Genomic DNA, 19,319 nt, shown 5'->3' on the forward strand with positions numbered 1-19,319 from the left:
TCAGATAGAACACCAATAGCATAAGGATAGATAATTTGCAAAATTTGACATGGGGAAAGAGAAAACACAAGGGCATGATCCTGAAATTCCACTAGAAATCTTAAAAATGAAATTACTTCACTGGTGGTGTTGACAGAAAACTTAGAGATACCTCTTAGCAACATTGCCAATGGATGAGGCAAGCTACTAAACCCGGGTGACATAGTAGGTAAAGGTTTCAATGGCAAAGAAGTTAATTCAGAACGGATGTTACCCAACGATGCACGGCGTTCAGACTCGTTGTCCAATGGGGCCGAGATAGTTTGAGCAGCAACGGTTATCCTATTAACTTCTCCCTTGGGAGGCGCTTCCTCACTGCCTGCATTCACTATGGAGGGTTGATCAGATTTGGGAGGAGCCTCCCCCGTTAACAATAGAGTGACTTTACTAGACAATTCCGAAATAGTTTCAAGGAGCGTATTAGCTTCCTTCCTCTGAACGTCATTCACCTTTAGAGACAACAGATCATTAACTCTATTTGAAAAGTGATATAGTCTGCCTTGCACACGCTTAATTTGATTAGGAGATGGATCATTTTCATCAAAAAAACTAACTACAGAAGCTAGCCCAGTAATATTCTCCGTGATCGTGGAAAGAGAGTCGTCAATTTCTTTCTCTCCCAAATTGGGGACGGAAATGGGCAAATCAAGGGACTCTCTAAGCTTGTTAGTGTCTATTGCAACCGTGCCTCCAGATTGCACATTTCTAATAGTCAATTCATATATCAACTCCTCCTTGCGCAAGTAATTAAGGAGGAGAACATCGCGAGGGCCGGGCATGATGACAGAACAATTTTGAAAAACTCAAAAAATTCCAGCAACTGAGAAAATTGTTAGAGTTCGAATTAAAGCAATGTTTAGCCGTCAAAAGGGGCTAAATTGAGACCCATTCAACCACGCTCTGCTACCACTTGTTACCGTGTTTTTGTGGTAGTTAAGCATGAAAGAAGGTGCTGGGTGGTGAATAGGTCTCAAGCTACTAAAGAGAAATTAAATTTATAATTTTAACAAGGTTATATTTTCTTTTCAAAATTAGGTAACAACAAATAGAACAGGTACTTAGTAGCCGAAATACAACTTGAAATGTACAATTACAGGGATTAAAGAATTTGGGCTTCGAGCCCTGAAAACACAATTCTTGAGCAACTAGCTCAACTTTACGATATACCAATTTCAACAAAAGGGGCAGAAGACCCCAATCAAACCCTGGAGCCCTTGCTCCAAATTACACAGCAAAGCCTCCTCGAGGCATACAACTCTCAGTTTTAGAAAAGAGCCACTCGCTCTTAAAGTTAAGCCTCTCCCAGGCCACACCAAACTCAACTTTCAAGTTGTCCTCAAAGGACATATACACAGGGGTAAAATACCCAACCTACTGAGGTCTATTAGGAGAGAAAAGATTAATACATGACCTTTAAAATACAACTTGAGAGGAGGCGAACTTGCACTCCTAATACACTTTGCTTTTAAAACCTAATCTGGCTCTGGGCCACTAACGCAAGGGCTAATCCCATACTACAGAGGTGACTTAGAGAAGAACACTTTACATTACATAAACGAAGAAAAGTTTGAGAAAATAAGTTCACCTCAAAACAAATGTGAGTGGGAGCTCGAGAGGGTTAGCACTCTCTATCCCAATATGTAACTTTACAAGAAAAGAAGAAAAGAGTAGTTACATTTTAGGAAAAGGTTACATGATGGAAAACGCTTCGAACCCGCCGCGAGAGTTAAACTGCCGACCTAGCAAGAAAAGAAGATATTAATAGGCCATTACCTGGTAGTAGATCGCTGCCGAGGAAAGAGGCGCTTCCCGCCTCCTGCTATGTACTTAATACACTGAAAGATGGAACAGAAGTGGCCCGGAGACCCTAAAATCAGCAGTTTAAATACTCTCGCAGAGAATTCTAGGCGTTAGGGGAAAGAAAACACCCTCCCACAAAGATTTTATTGGGTAGGACCCCGCAACAGATACAAGTTGGGGGAAGATACCCCTGATTGGCCAGAAATTCATAGAAGAAATTCGTGATTGGATACATTCAAAGCAAGGGGAAGAAAGGGGTAAATATTGCCAACTTAAACAATGATAGAAATAAATTTAACAAAGAACAAACTCCTGAAATTAAATTTTCTCCAACAAAATAGTTCTTTGACTCTGCACTAGGTTGCACTATTGTTGATCTTCAGTAGTGTCCTCTAGAAGAGAAAGTTCACACTTCTTAATACAAGCAAAACAAAAGTACATCGAAAATGACACAGTTCACAAACTCAAAATTTTCCAGGTAGTGACATCTTCTGAGAAATTTGAAAATTAAGACCGTAGATAAAGTTCAGATTTCCTCCAGAAGAGGAGTATTAACTGGCGCAACTTTTAAATAAACGGTGTGGAGGTGTACCGCCCGGTACAATAATAATAATAATAATAATAATAATAATAATAATAATAATAATAATAATAATAATAATACCCGTGTGGGGATTTACCGGTTACCTCCATCGGGCGCGTCCCATTGGAATTGGGGAAGCTCGCTGGCTCTGCCGCCAGCAGAGTCAGAGGGTAGTAGGGAAATAAAATACCACCGTGAAAAAAAAAACTGGTCCCTTGCCAGGGTTACGGCGAAGACTGGTAAATGACCAGAAGCCAGAAATCATCTTGAGGCAACCTCTAGGGCTAACAACCCTAGTTGTAAAAGGATGGGTACCCGTCCAAAGCAAAGTCAAGTCAAAAAGCATGATGGCACAACATTTCAAGAAACATACCCCAGGGGGTAAATCTTCGGATAAATCCCTCGTCGTGAATGCCACGGCGCACGAGTCTCATTCGGATTCTGGGAGAGACTCGACATCATGCAAGAGATGAGTCGGAGCGTCTCGGTGTACCCCGAAGAGTCAAAAACTCAGGCCAAAATCTAAAACCTTTCTAGCAACTTACAACATAAATTCACTTACACAAACTGGCAAGCTGAAAACCCTCACCAAAGCTCTTCACGAAAATCAGATATCCATAATGGCCCTACAGGAAACAAGGTACCGAGATGAAGAGATTTTTGAATCCGAAGGCTACCGATTTTTCAAGAGCAAAGCGCAAAGAGGAATCCTCAATGGAGCTGTGATGCTTGGAACCGCGTTTGCTGTTAGATCCAAGATCCTTAAATCGGTTGCAAATTTCGAACCTGTGAATGACAGATTGTCTATACTCACAATTAAATGCGTGAACAAAACCTACGCCCTAGTTAGCGCACAGGCTCCTACAAACGATAAGAACAAGTCTGATCCAGACGAAGTTGATAATTTCTGGGACCTACTGGATGAAAAATTAAACAAAATCCCCAAACACCATGTCAAGCTTCTTTTGGGTGACTTCAATGCCCGACTAGGTCGTGAACAGAAGTACAAATAGGAAATTACCCTGCTCACAAAAGAACCAATCCCAACGGCAAAAGACTGGTGTCCATTTGCGAAAATCACAACCTGCAGGTCATGTCGACCCACTTTCGCCATCTACCCAGAAAGCAAATGACTTGGCGTTCTCCCGTCCAAGCTCTCGGAGAATTCCAAATTGTACACGTTGCAATCTCCAGGAGAAACAGCCCTAAGATTATGAATATGAAGGTAAAGAAAGGCATCAATGTGGCCTCAGATCATTATATGTCTCTTATCAAATTCAAACCAATTCCCGCAAACACAAGGAAGACAACCAAACAGATCACACGCTTCGACAACGATAAACTTCGGCAAAGGGTCGAGGAGTTCCAGGAGAAGGCTAGACCAAATGACTGTGACTTTAACAACGCCAAAAGTCTCCTTGTTGAGGCTGCCAAAGACGTTGCAGAAATCAAGAGAAGCAAAAAGCATGCCTGGTGGAATGGTACCTGCGAATTAGTCCTCCAAGAAAGACTCAATGCATGGAAACAGTACTACTCTACGAAATCAGAAAATGATTGGGAAACCTACAAAACCCAACGTGCCCAAGCAGCTAGGGTGTTCAGAACTGAGAAACGTAAATACGAAAAATCTCTCATTGAAAGGATAGAACAAAACTTTAGAAAGAATGAAAGCAGAGAGTACTACAGAGCCTTCAAACGCAAACTCACTGGCTATAAACCACCATCTCTATGCTTTGCGCGAAAGGACGGCACACTGGCGACGTCAAATGAAGAAAATTGCAGCATTCTGGCAGATTACTTCAAGAATTTACTTAACTGCTCTAAACTGCAAAGCGCCATTGAGACCAAAGAACCCTTACTCAGGTACCCAGATTCCAGACCACCCGACAGAGATGAAATCAAGCGCCACATTGCCCGTCTCAAAAATAACAAAGCGCCGGGTGAAGACTCAGTAGTAGCAGAACAATGGATATATGCCCCAGAGGAATCACTTGATATCTTGCAAAAGCAAATAGAAGAAATTTGGAACAAGGAGACCCTACCCGAAGATTGGAAAATAGCTTTGATCCATCCACTACACAAAAAAGGCAGCATGAAGAACATCAACAACTACAGAGGAATATCTTTGCTACCCATGACTTACAAAATTCTATCACTTGCCATCCTGGAGCGTTTGGAAGCACAAGTCGAACATCAAATAGGTGAATACCAAGGAGGGTTCAGAAAAGGTCGCTCAACAGCTGAACAGATCCAAAATCTCAAAACGATCATCAGATATTGTACACTAAGGTCCAAGCAGTATGTGTCTCTCTTTGTGGACTTTAAGAAAGCGTACGACTCCATTGACCGGGAAGTCCTGCTGAACATCTTAAATGAATTTGGAGTTGATTTGAAAGTGCTGGCATTAATTAGAGCCACCCTGACCGATACAAAATCCAAGGTGAAGTTCCACGGATGTCTCTCGCATTCCTTTGACATCAAAACAGGAGTCCGACAAGGTGATGGGCTATCCCCGATACTCTTCAACTGTGTTCTTGAAAAGATCATCAGAACCTGGCGGGTGAGATTACAGGAAACCAACTACAGTCCATTGAGAATAGGAACCAAATCCAAGGGGATCGCAACAGACTGCTTAGCATTTGCCGATGATATTGCTGTTCTCTCAAACGACATAGAAACCGCTAGAGCTCAAGTTGAAATTTTAAAGGAAATTGCCGAACAAACTGGTTTGCAGATATCGTTTGAGAAAACAGAAGTAATGACTAACATCAAAGAGGCTCCACCAAAACTCCATACAAAATACGGGGACATCACCCGAGTAGACAAATTCAAATATCTGGGTGAGATCATCATGAAAAATGGGCTGGACAAAGAAGCACTTCAGGAGCGAGTACGCAAACTGGAAATAGCATACCAAACATCCCGCACAATCTACAACAAAAAATGCCTTTCCCAAAACACCAAGATACGTCACTATGAAACAGTTCTGAAGCCAGTAGTTCTATATGCAGCCGAAACCTTGTCTCTAAATGCCAACAAAGGACTCCTTGAAGAACTGGAGAAAAGAGAACGCAAAATTGTGAGAGGAATCTTGGGATCAAAGTACAAAAATGGAATCCATCAAAAGAGATCCAACAAGGAAGTCTACAGCAAAATAGAGAAAATTGCCGACACGATCAGAAAAAGACGGGCACGATTTTACGGTCATCTGAAAAGAATAGACGGAAGAAAGTTAACTAAAGAAATCTTTCACCTTTTTGATTCAACCCCCAAAACCACAATTCCCTCGTTTAGAAATACCAAAGAAGACCTGCAAATGCTACATATCTCAGCTAAAGACGCCCTTAACAGAGATCTCTTCCGCAAGAAAGTATTGACGAACGGGCTAAACCGAGACGAGCAACCGAAGAGAAGACACGGTGCCCCTTGGACAGAGGAGCGTAAGCAGGCCCACTCACAAAGAATGAGGGAAATTTGGGCTCTAAAGAATGCCAAGTTCAGTGTCAAATGCAACAAGACTTAACGTGGTCCTTGATGGCCCCAGCGAATTATATAATAATAATAATAATAATAATAATAATAATAATAATAATAATAATAATACCTAAATACATTTTTGTCGGTTTTGTCAACTTTTTTTCCCTTATAATGAGATGAAAATCAGTTGTTGTGCCGGCAAGACTTAGTCTTTAGATTGTTGACTCTAAAGTTTTAGAACATGAATGATTGTGTTCAAGAATGTCACACTTTATTATTCATCGCTAAAAAAAAGCATTCAAATAAAAACTTCATAACATGATTACGGTTCGTATTGGTTGTTTAGCCTCACATTTAAATATTTCACATCGGTTTCATGATGGGACGTTGTCAGCTGGTGTCCGTGGTTATACATAATATACAAAGTTCTGTGAGTGTTTAAAATTTAATTTCTGTTTTGTTTCACGCCCTACACAGCAGTTGGAAATCGTTTTAATATTCGGTGATACGGTAACACGTAATTGGAAGTAATAATATAAACTGTAATGTTGCACTTCAACAAGCATCATCAGGACGGAATATTTTATTTTACACTGTGTTTACGTATGTAATAATTTTATTAGGGGCACATGTCATATTGATTTACTTGTAGTGTGAACTCTTCCCTGCAAGGTTCATTCTCAGTGTTGTGGATTATAAGGGTCCTTAAAAATGAAACTAGTGCTCAGGGAGGTAGTTTTTTCCTATCAAATGAATTTATTGAACTACTATTTACGCGTTGACTTGCGTTCGTGTTTTCCACTCGTCCTCTCTTTACTCACCCTCCTCCGGTGGTGCGTCAAACTCTTGTTCTCCAACACGTGCTTCACAGGTCAATGACATTCCAGAACAGTTCACTTTACAATTGAAGCCGCACGGAACTCCGCGAAGTCTGAAGTACTCACATTTCACTAAGTCACTCGTCACTAGAGATGGGCGACCGGGCGAATTGGCCGTGCGGTTAGGGGCACGCGGTTGTGAGCTTGCATCCGGGAGATAGTGGGTTCGAATTCCACTGTCGGCAGCCCTGAAGATGGTTTTCCGTGGTTTCCCATTTTCACCCCAGGCAGATACTGGGGCTGTAACTTAATTAAGGCCACGGCCACTTCCTTCCAACTCCTAGGCCTTTCCTATTCCATCGTTGCCGTAAGACCTACCTGTGTCCGTGCGACGTAAAGCCACTAGCAAAAGGGTGAAGTTGTTCGTTTTGTAGAGCAGTTCCGTTTATTCCTGTTCCGCCAAAGTACTATGTTCCAAATAACAGTTCCAAAAAATGACAGGCCTGGTTTTAGGAGGTTGGAGAATTAGGAAATATAATAAAATCTCGTGTTCGTGTATGCTAGTTCCAAAATTGTTGGAGTTTCATGCCCTCGCTTCATTTTAACTGGAAGCGCTTTAGGATAGTTGAGCCTAAACACGGTAAACTGGTACATGTCTTCATCCAAAGGGTGCTTAGTAGCAATATGAGTAGGGTCGCAGGAATTCAGAGCGAATAGTCAGCTGATGACGTGATTACTTAAAGAGACTTACTATGCGAAGCTGAATCTTTGGACCAAGAAATCTGTATTGAGTGACTTAAGCCTTTACTAATGTTAAGGTATGTATACATTTCAAATTATTGTTAAGATATATTATAATACCTCTAATTTACAAATTGCTGTAGATAGTACAACATAAAAAGCTGCAAACCTCGGTAAAAATGGTGGTAGTCGACGATGCACGTAGTTAAATGCAGTGGGAATTAAGAAGAATAAAGATTAATAATCAGTGTTACGTACCGCGAATTCGCTGTCTGTCGAATTGCTGAGACGCCGCCTCTTACATACTCATATTACGCGGGTTCCCTTCCTTGGACCTTTAGTGTGCACTGCTGTTCTTTGCACACAATGACTACTGTAGTTTCCAAGAACATCGACACCAGTGTAGAGAATTAGCACTCACGTTCTCCCGGAGTCGGAATAATCAGGCACCGAGCGGTGCTTACGAGGTTCTCAAACACCTAGACCGTGGCGTTGCTAGGCCAGTCCCGCTGGAGTGCAGGCGATACGGAACACTGTTATTTCGGAACAGGATGTTGCTAGACCAATCCCGCTGGATTTCTGCGATACGGAACACTGTTATTTCGGAACAGGATGTTGCTAGACCAATCCCGCTGGAGTACAGGCGATACGGAACACTGTAATTTCGGAACAGGATGTTGCTAGACCAATCCCGCTGGAGTGCAGGCGATACGGAACACTGTTATTTCGGAACAGGATGTTGCTAGACCAATCCCGCTGGATTTCTGCGATATGAAAAACTGTTATTTCGGAACAGAATATTGCTAGACCAATCCCGCTGGAGTGCAGGCGATACGGAACACTGTTATTTCAGAACAGGATGTTGCTAGACTAATCCCGCTGGATTTCTGCGATACGGAACACTGTTATTTCGGAACAGGATGTTGCTAGACCAATCCCGCTGGATTTCTGCGATACAGAACACTGTTATTTCGGAACAGGATATTGCTAGACCAATCCCGCTGGAGTGCAGACGATATGGAACACTGTTATTTCGGAACAGGATGTTGCTCAGCCGATCCCACTGGATTTCTGTGATACGGAACACTGTTATTTCAGAACAGGATGTTGCTAGACTAATCCCGCTGGATTTCTGCGATACGGAACACTGTTATTTCGGAACAGGATGTTGCTAGACCAATCCCGCTGAGTTTTGCGATACGGAACATTGTTATTTCGGAACAGGATATTGATAGACCAATCCCGCTGGAGTTCAGGCGATACGAAATACTGTTGTTTCGGAACAGGATGTTGCTAGACCAATCCCGCTGGAGTGCAAGCGATAAGGAATACTGTTGTTTCTGAACAGGATGTTGCTAGATCAATCCCGCTGGAGTGCAGGCGATACGGAATACTGCTGTTTCGGAACAAGATGTTGCTAGACCAATCCCGCTGGAGTGCAAGCGATAAGGAATACTGTTGTTTCGGAACAGGATGTTGCTAGATCAATCCCGCTGGAGTGCAGGCGATACGGAATACTGCTGTTTCGGAACAGGATGTTGCTAGATCAATCCTACCGGAGTCCGGAACAGTTCCAAAATCACCGTTAAGTTTTACCCATCTCTACTCGTCACCGACTGCTTGTGTACTTTCGACACTGACTCGCTCAGGACTGACTCACTCTCGTAGGGTTCGTTCTTTATATAGGTCCGCAGAAGATTCTCGTAGTTTACACTTCCATACCATTCTGGGAAAAATTTTCATTGTTAATTAGATTCCAGCGTCGTCTTGGAGCGTCAACAATTCGCCGGCGCTATTGTTTTGTTCGCTGATGATCTTCTCACATAGTCATTGCTCCGCCAGTATTGCCTTTTGTCTCTTCACTCCGTCGCCATTTGCGATCACGACCTTCGTTGTCAGAGTATCGAAGACCTAATTTACTCAATCCTTAAATGCACGATGTAATCTCTTTCAAGTATTATTTAATTCCAAGAGTAATGCGTGGTCATCAGAAATATATATATATACAATAGGCTTTACGTCGCACCGACACAGATAGGTGTTATGGCAACGTTGCGATAGAAAAGGGCTAGGACTGGGAAGGAAGCGGCTGTGGCCTTGGTTAAGGAACAGCCCCAAATTTTGCCTGGTATGAAAATGGGAAACCACGGAAAACCATTTTCATGGCTTCCCACAGTTGGGTTCGAACCCACTATCTTCCGAATGCAAGCTCACAGCTGTGGGCCCCTAACCGCACGGTCAACTCGCTCTGTTCAAAAGGATATATATTTCTTAACTTAAAGTTAAAGTATAGTGAGTTTCGGGTGTTTTGCGTGTATGGAAAATTGTCCAAATAGCTACGGACGCTACGACCACTCCTCAATCTTAGAAAATGTCCATGCTCGTGAATGCTCTGAGATAAACATCATTGTATTATTGATTTTATCATCCCTGTTTTAGTGTATAAATATGTGATTATGGCAAATGTAGAGTGTTAAAGAAAATAAAAGCTTACTACAAGAAATAATAGATTCACACGTGATAACATTCCAGCTCTCAGTTATACCAGAAAATTTCTTCTTTTATGGTATGGGTGAGGATGAAAACTTTGTACCTAACTGGGTCCTCTTGACCAAGGTATGATAACTTCACAATCAACCAGATCCATCTTCAATATCGTCCCGACAACGAAGGTAAACGATCCAGGGATGCAATGAAATGTTTGTTCATAATACATTGTTACGATAGCGGTACCCTGCAAGGTCGTCTCGAGGAGTGATGTCTAAACTCTGCGTGAACTTTCGCAGTTTGGGAATTAGTATGCTGTAACCACAGTGAGTTTCTCTCATCGGTTGAGCGGCAGGCGCGCCCGGCTTATCTGCCTCCCGTTGACTCATCACTGCCCCCTCCGCGCCATAGCAAGATGGACAGCACTTCGCTCACTTTATCCGTGCATGACACGAGATAACAATATTAAAATTAGGAAAATAAGAATTAAGAAATTTAGTAATTAAGAATTAAGAAAATAAGCTCATATCTTTTAACATTTTCGTAGCTGAGCGTTTCGAAACCCCGGCTTTTGGGGAATGTTCTATTCTTTCTGCGATTTCATTTACCTTTTCCTCGTTAAGTACACGTTTTTAACACTTTGCTTCTTATCGAGTGAAGAACCAAGCTAAACCAAACCCCATGGCACAAGAGCCCCGAAGGGCCATGGCCTACCAAGCGACCGCTGCTCAGCCCGGAGGCCTGCAGTTTATGAGATGTCGCGTGGTCAGTACACGTTTTTAACACTATGCTTCTTAGCGAGTGAAGAACCAAGCTAAACCAAACCCCATGGGGCAACAGCCCCGAAGGGCCATGGCCTACCAAGCGACCGCTGCTCAGCCCGGAGGCCTGCAATTTATGAGATGTCGCGTGGTCAGTACACGTTTTTAACACTTTGCTTCTTATCGAGTGAAGAACCAAGCTAAACCAAACCCCATGGCACAACAGCCCCAAAGGCCCATGGCCTACCAAGCGACCGCTGCTCAGCCCGGAGGCCTGCAGTTTGAGATGTCGCGTGGTCAGCACAGCGAATCCTCTCGGCCGTTATTCTTGGCTTTCTAGACCGGGGCCGCTATCTCACCGTCAGACTCCTCAATTGTAATCACGTCGGCTGAGTGGACCTCAGACCAGCCCTCAGATCCAGGTAAAAATCCCTGACGTAACCGGGAATCGGATCCGGGTAAGAGTTAGGCACGTTACCACTACACCATGGGGCCGGCTGGATTAAAGAACCTGCTCCTCTCAATTTGTTTACGAGAGCGTACACCTGGAAACTGTATTACATATCCCCTAACGACTTCCCTGCCAGACTCTATTTTCACATAATTGTTGTACATGAATACCCTTTCCTCTACCGTGTACACATGTGGAAGCATTATGAGAATTATACAAAAGTAACACTTCACGACTCGAGAACAGCTGGAGCGAAAGATCAACACTCAATACACATTCTAAGCACGGACGTGAACTGCGAAGTGTGGGCATTCCCGTGCTGTCGCTGCGCTGTGTAACGGAAAGTGATGAGTCAACGGGAGGCAGATAAGCTGGGCGCGCCTGCCGGCCAACCGCTGAGAGAAACTCACTGTAGAAGAAATTGCTTATGATATTCTCAGAGACTCTGTCCAAATTGTTCATCGCATTGTTAGACGCCAAATTACAAATAGAACCAATATTCCCATTCGGGGATATCTGCCTCTTTAGTGGAAACCTGAAAAAATATTTAAAATACTGAATCGACATTTTGATTTCAAATATTATTGAAATATTGTTTGGAAAAACTAATTACATGGCTGTATCTTCACGGTAACACGTATGCAATGGCAGATTTGGATTGTCTCTCTAATAATAATAATAATAATAATAATAATAATAATAATAATAATAATAATAATAATAATAATAATAATAATAATAATAAATGCTTGTGGTTATTGGTGGACCGGTAAAAATGAAATGTCGTATGGCGTTTAGAGCCGGGAGTGTCCGAGGACAAATTCAGCTCGCAGACGCAGGTCTTTTGATTTGACGTTGATAGGGCGAGTCGTGATGAGGCTGAAATGATGATGAAGATGACACATACACCCAGCACCTGTACCAGTGGAATTAACTAATTATGGTTAAAATTCCAGACCTTGTTGGGAATCGAACCCGCGACCCCTGTGACTAAAGGCCAGCGTGCTAACCATTTAGCCATGGAGCCGGACGGTAGTCTGGTGCAGCCCTGGTAAGACACACCCACCGACGAGTGTTGGTGGCATCTGCCGTGTATAGGAAACTGCGTGTTATTTTGGTGGAGGATAATTTTGTGTGTACAGTATATGAGTTGCGCCGGCCCCGTGGTGTAGGGGTAGCGTGCTTGCCTTTTACCCGGAGGCCGCGGGTTCGATTCCCTACTGGTCAGGGATTTTCACCTGTATTTGAGGGCTGGTTCGAGGTCCACTCAGCCTACGTGGTTACAATTGAGGAGCCATCTGACGGTGAGATGGCCGACCCGGTCTAGAAATCCAGGAATAACGGCCGAGAGGATTCGTCGTGCTGACCACACGACACCTCATAATCTGCAGGCCATCGCGTTAATCAGTGGTCGCTTGGTAGGCCATGCCCTTCGGGGCTGTTGCGCCATGGGGGTGGGGGAGTATACGATTTGCAGGGATGTTGGGGACAGCACAGATACATGGACACGAATCAAGGGAATTAATTTAAGATTAAAATCCCTGCCGGCTGGGACTAGACCCCGAGACTTTCTGAACCGAAGGCTACTACGCTGATCATTCAGCCAAAGGGGAATTAATTCCAATTCTATGGAAACTTTTAAATCAGAAATAAAAATACTCACCTGCTTTAAAAAAAGTTAAGCAAGCAAGTAAATTCTCCTTTGCACATTTAACTACCCAACGCTAGTTTACGACTACTAATACCGAGCTCGATAGCTGGAGTCGCTTAAGTGCGGCCAGTATCCAGTATTCGGGAGATAGTAGGTTCGAACCCCACTGTCGGCAGCCCTGAAAATGGTTTTCCGTGGTTTCCTATTTTCACACCAGGCAAATGCTAGGGCTGTACCTTAATTAAGGCCACGCCGCTTCCTTTCTACTCCTAGTCCTTCCCTGTCCCATCGTCGCCATAAGACCTATCTGTGTCGGTGCGACGTAAAGCAACTAGCAAAAAAAAAAAAAAAAAAGACTACTAAAACATTTTCATTCCGTCCCTGAAGGAGACGGCGGGCCTCCTAGACGGTAACGCAGTCTCTCAGGCCAGGGAGATGTCCGGAGAAGTTGAGGTGGCCTATACTAGGAACTGTACCGGCATTCGCCTTAGTGCTGGAGAATGGAAAACCATTCTCAAGACAGCCGATGGTGGGGACCAACCCCTGTCTTTCTGCCGAATGCAGAGGCGTAAAGCCACGACAGATCCGCGGCCACCCCTCCTCTGCTCAGTTGGTCGGCCGGAGTGCAGAACCGTCGAACCAGCCGTGACCACCTACAGCCCGAAGCCCACTCTGCGTCCGGCGATGCGCTTATTTTGTCGGAACTGAGGTAATACTTTATGAAGTAGAGAGTAGTAAAATAATCAGTGTTGGCAGAAGTAAGAGGAACCTGAAATGTAGGCCAGCACAAGTAAGAAATGTTTTTTCTTAAGGAAGTAAATATGCTTATTTCACACACACACGGTCGTAATTCTAAAACCTACTTCCTACAGTTTCTTTCGAAACCCACATTTGTGTTGGGCGATGAACGTTGGACCCCTTGCTAGTGTCGAGAAAGTGAAGAAACGAAACAGCGCTTTAACCGTCTTTCAAACGACTTTTCTACTACCCAGTAACAGTATATCAAAGAATTTTAGTTTCAAAACGACCTAAGTGCAATGTATTGACCACACGGATTCAAATATAACTATTTTAAATAGTTCTGTAATACATTTCAGTCTAGTCAATGCGGATCAATCATCCATATTAACCTATCATTGTTAAGTTCGTCCGGCTCCATGGCTAAATGGTTAGCATGCTGGCCTTTGGTCACAGGGGACCGGGGTTAGATTCCCGGCAGGATCAGGAATTTTAACCATAATTGGTTAATTTCTCTGGCATGGGGGCTGGGTGTATGTGTCGTCTTCATCATAATTTCATCCTCATCACGACGCGCAGGTCGCCCACGGGAGTCAAATCAAATGACCTGCACCTGGCGAGCCTAACATGTCCTCGGACACTCCCGGCAATAACAGCCATACGCCATTTCATTTTTTCATGGTTAAGTTTATCAACACTAAGTGCAATGTTCAAGGTAACGATTATACATATCTATACATATATCAGTTTTCAAGTACAGAATCCCTTAAGATACCTGAAAACCACGGAATCAGGAAGAAAGATTTTTCCGGTAAGTAAACTTTATATCTCAGATTGATTGATTGATTGATTGATTGATTGATTGATTGATTGATTGATATAGAGTTATTAATATCCTAAGGCATGGTGTTCATTAGTTCGTTAGTTTTGCTCAAAACAGTTCTTAAGTTCAGTGATATCGACCTGTAATACAGAACACATTTGTGATTCACGTATTATCTGACTAACTGATTGATTAGTTAAGTTCCTCTTAAAACATTAATAACATTCATATGATTATTATATTTAAGAAATATAGACACCGATAGTGGTTGCAGAGAGGAACTATGTCTAATATTTTTGAAAATGATGTTGTTTCCAACAAACGTGTCCCACGATGTTTCATTATAATAATAATTTCGTGTGGCTATTTCTAGCCGAGTGCAGCCCTTTTTTAGGCACACCCTGCGATGAGGGTGGGCGGCATCTGCCATGTGTAGGTAACTGCGTGTTATTGTGGAGGAGGATAGTGTTATGTGTGTTGTGTGAGTTGCAGGAATGTTGGGGACAGCACAAACACCCAGCCCCCGGGCCACTGGAATTAACCAATGAAGGTTAAAATCCCCGACCCAGCTGGGAATCGAACCCGGGACCCTCTGATCCGAAGGCCAGTACGCTGGCCATTCAGCCGAGTCGGACGATATTTCATTTAAAATTGTCACCTTTACAGAGGACGGAACATAGAACACAAGGGATGTACTTTCGTTGATACATAGTTTCTTTCTTTCCCTTGAAAAGTTAGAAAATGTGACACTACAGTTCTCCGCCGACCAACTGAGTAGAAAGGCGAACAACGTTAGTAGAGACGACAGCGAAAACGACATAACGACGTTCTAAATTCTGTTCTGAAGAAATACTAATCTGATGTCGGCCGATGAAGTGGCGTATTCTCTACGAGGGCCCTCATTGTTCTGAGCAACAGTGATTAAAGTACGAGTCCGAATAAAGGGATCTTGAAGATTAACCAGAAAATCAGAGAAGACAGAGACTCTTCGGCGACAAGAAGCTTCGATAATTGCGATGTGTCAATATTGTGACAGAGTTTGTGCTTCTACAATATTGCTCTCTTCAGCCTTCTCAGAACCCATACTCGACAATATTGACATAGTTTGAAATAATGTATATTTTCGAAGAGAACTAAGTTAATACTATAATAATTATTATTTATTTATCAAGGCAGAAAATCGACTGCATGTTCAGTCCATATAAGATGTACATGAATTAAAACGTTTAGGACAAACGAATATGAATTTGAAACTATTTTTTTACTTTTTGAGAGACTGAAATGTAACTAGGAATTACTAATTGGACTTGAAAGTCATATTCTCAAAGTTTATGTGCAGAATGTGTATTTAGAACTATCGCAATGGTGCTGTGAGAGTTTTCCTCTTAATCTGCTTTTATTCTACAGAACGCTGTGAACTGCTGGGGAATAAAGATGTTTGAGTTTCGTGATGACGTATAAAACACAGATTTCTGGTGGTACGTTGGATGAGCATTTGAAGGGTAGTTAAGAGAGAGAGAGAGAGAGAGAGAGAGAGAGAGGAATGGACGGTGAGAGACTGGCGTTATCATCGCCATAAGACCTATCTGTGTTGGTGCGACGTAAAGCAAATAGCACAAAAGAAAAGACTGGCGAGGCAGGGCTGAGAATATTTCGTATCGTTTAAGGTGACAGAAAAGTACTTTGCTTGAGATGAAAACGTCCCCGCAGGTTTCAAGCGGCTGTTTATACTGTAAATTCTCCGTTGGCTCACACCTAAAAGCCTAGCCCTTGTCAGCTGAGGGTTGGAAGACTTGTTTTCATAGCTTATAACTAGCTACCCATCTTCCAAGCCTGAGTTAACCAGATCTCGGTTGCTAACTTTGACGATGGAATTTCGTCAAGCCTAGAGTATTGACCGAGGTATCACCATTGGCATTATTGTAATTTTTACTGTCAATAGCGTGTACCAATGATTGTGTTAAAGTAAGTTGTGCTTCATTACTGCCGATCGGGAGAGAGTGATGTATAAAATAAGATATCTGGTGGTGCGGGGTATTTGAAGGGTAGTTGAGAAAGTCGCCGCCTCTGTGGTGTAGTGGTTAGCGTGATTAGCTGCCACCCCCGGAGGCCCGGGTTCGATTTCCGGCTCTGCCACGAAATTTGAAAAGTGGTATGAGGGCTGGAACGGGGTCCCCTCAGCCTCGGGAGGTCAACTGAGTAGAGGTGGGTTCGATTCCCACCTCAGCCATCCTGGAAGTGGTTTTCCGTGGTTTCCCATTTCTCCTCCAGGCGAATGCCGGGATGGTACCTAACATAAGGCCACGGCCGCTTCCTTCCCTCTTCCTTGCCTATCCCTTCCAATCTTCCCATCCCTCCACAAGGCCCCTGTTCAGCATAGCAGGTGAGGCCGCCTGGGCGAGGTACTGGCCATTCTCCCCAGTTGTATCCCCGACCAAGAGTCTGAAGCTCCAGGACACTGCCCTTGAGACGGTAGGGGTGGGATCCCTCGCTGTGTCCGAGGGAAAAGCCGACCCTGGAGGGTAAACAGATTATGATGATGAGTTGAGAAAGTCAGAGAGAAAGGAATGGGAAGAGAATGTTTCATACATTAAAAAAAAAATCTACAGATCAGAGTGTGAATATATTGTGGAAGCAAACAAGATGTAACGAAGTAGAACAGTGGAAGGCCTTTAAAGCGGTGGACTAACAATATCAAGGTCGACATGCATGACCTTGGTTTAAAACCTGAAGATGTCAGCAATAGGGCGAAATGGAGGAGATGTAGCAAAACAGCGAACCCCATACTTTGGGATAAACGCTAGGGGAGAGAGAGAGAGAGAGAGCTAGCTAATATAATTATTTTTGTGAAAGAATTGAAAATATAGCGCGAACACAAGAAGCGCATTATCTAAATAATTTACAACAAGAATAAATCCCCCTCACCCCACTTATAACATTAATCTTAGAGTAATGAGTTAGGAATGGCAAATTCCTATGGACACAATCCATGTCATTGCTTAAGAACCACTGCCACATAAGGACAAAATTCTAATTTCACAACAGGGGAAAGAAACACATAAAACTATCAAAATGATCTAGTAGTCTTAGGAATTGGTCTCTTATAATGAAATAGCTCAGCTAATTCGTAAGTAAGAGAAAGGACATCATTTGTCTGCGTATTTGTCCATACTACCTGCATGAAACTAAATCGCTGCATTTGTATGCAGTCTGTTAGCTACGCAATATTGTCTCTTCAGCAATGGTTTACTCGGGGGCAAGACCGGTTCCCTATGAAATATTTGACCGAGCATACAAAGGGCACTAGGAAAGTTTTGCAATACGCAAAAACGATTGGCTGGACACCCCTGTTATGGTGAGGGATGAAAATAGGGGTGAAAACCGCTCTAGAAGACAGCAAGGCAAAGGTGAATATCGCGCAATTATCCGTTACAATTTTGCTCGTGGATTAACTGTTGACCAGTGCCTGGAAGAAATGACTCCTGTGCTGGGGAAAGACTGTCCACATCGGACAAAAATTTTCCGCTGGTACAAAGAGTTCCAGAGGGAAATTTTGGGGTTGAAGACGATCCTCATTCTGGGCAACCGTCTGAATCAGTGATTGAGGAAGACATTGAAGCTGTGAGTAAAATGTTGCAGCAAGAGAGGCGGTTGACATATGGGTAGGTAGAAGAGACCCTCCACATCCCTGCACCAGCTAGTCATTCATTTCTACACGACCATCTCCATGTTAGAAGGGTTTATTCACTTTGGGTGCCCCATTCACTTTCAGAGGAACAAAGGGCACATCGAGTGAAATGGTGCCGAAAAACGCTAAAACAGTTTGAAAATGGGACTTCGCGTAACGTCAATAGCATCGGTACAGGTGACGAAACTTGGCTTTATTATTACGATGTCCCAACAAAATCCCAGAACAAGGTGTGACTGTTTGAAGATGAAGGTACTCCTACGACTGTGCGAACGTCAAGGTCAGTGAAGAAAAAGATGATTGCAGTATTCTTCACTAACTGGGGGCATCCTGACTCGGGTTGTGCTGGAAACACAAAGGACAGTTACTGCGAAGTGGTACAGTGAGACTTGTCTGCCTCAGGTCATCCAGGCTCTCAAGCAGCTCCGTTCAAGCTCACGGCTCATCACTTGGTTCTTGCATCACGACAATGCTCCAGCACATCGTGCTAATGTAACAGCGGATTTTCTTGCCAGATCAGGGTTGACTGTGGTTGATCACCCTCCATACAGTCCTGATCTTGCCCCGTGTGACATCGCACTGTTCCCAGAAGTGAAGATGAAGCTGAAAGCGCGGCGTTTTGCATCCGACGAGGAGCTTCTGGCCACATGGAATAAAGAGTGTGAAAATGTAACCGAAGAAAAGTGGCAGAGTTGGTTCAGGGACTGGTTTCGACGTATGGAGAAGGGCATTGAGTGTGGTGGAAATTATTTTGAAAAAGTCTAAAGCGTTCACTCACATTGCAAAACTTTCCTAGTGCCCTTTGTAATTGTCGCCATCGGTTGAAGTCCAACGGGGTCTATACGCGTCTCGTCTCAAATTATCCGAATTCGAGAAGGCTGTTTAACAAGCCAATTTGCTACCTGGTTGACGAGTCCCAAAGTATCCGAATTTCCAATGATGGTACTATTTTAAAACACCTTGCAAGTACAAAATATTGTTATAAAAAACACGAAGTAGTATAAAACGGTTCATAGCACTGCTACTGCGTGTACTCTTCTAAAAATGGTTTTCAATCTTGAGGTGTGCCTCCTGTATAGCCTCGTACAAACATATAGGCCTACGACAGGGGTCAGTAGGCCCAGGGACGTTGCGAACTGCGCAAAATCAGGCTTAGTCCCATTTAAATGCAGCTGTTGCTTTGTCGTACATGTACAATCTTGATTATTTACTAATTTTACTATGAATAGTAAATATGTTTTGTCGGTGTGTTGGCACATGTT

At 43.2% G+C, this 19,319-nt stretch overlaps 1 protein-coding gene across 3 annotated transcripts in view; it reads left to right on the plus strand.

The window, feature by feature from the left end:
* LOC136864356 (octopamine receptor beta-2R) overlaps positions 1–19,319 on the plus strand; it is a 1,721,356-nt gene that overhangs the window by 1,222,161 nt on the left and 479,876 nt on the right. The gene's annotated exons all lie outside the window — the stretch shown is intronic.

The sequence above is a fragment of the Anabrus simplex genome, chromosome 1 (assembly GCF_040414725.1).
Source record: "Anabrus simplex isolate iqAnaSimp1 chromosome 1, ASM4041472v1, whole genome shotgun sequence".
Taxonomy (NCBI): domain Eukaryota; kingdom Metazoa; phylum Arthropoda; class Insecta; order Orthoptera; family Tettigoniidae; genus Anabrus; species Anabrus simplex.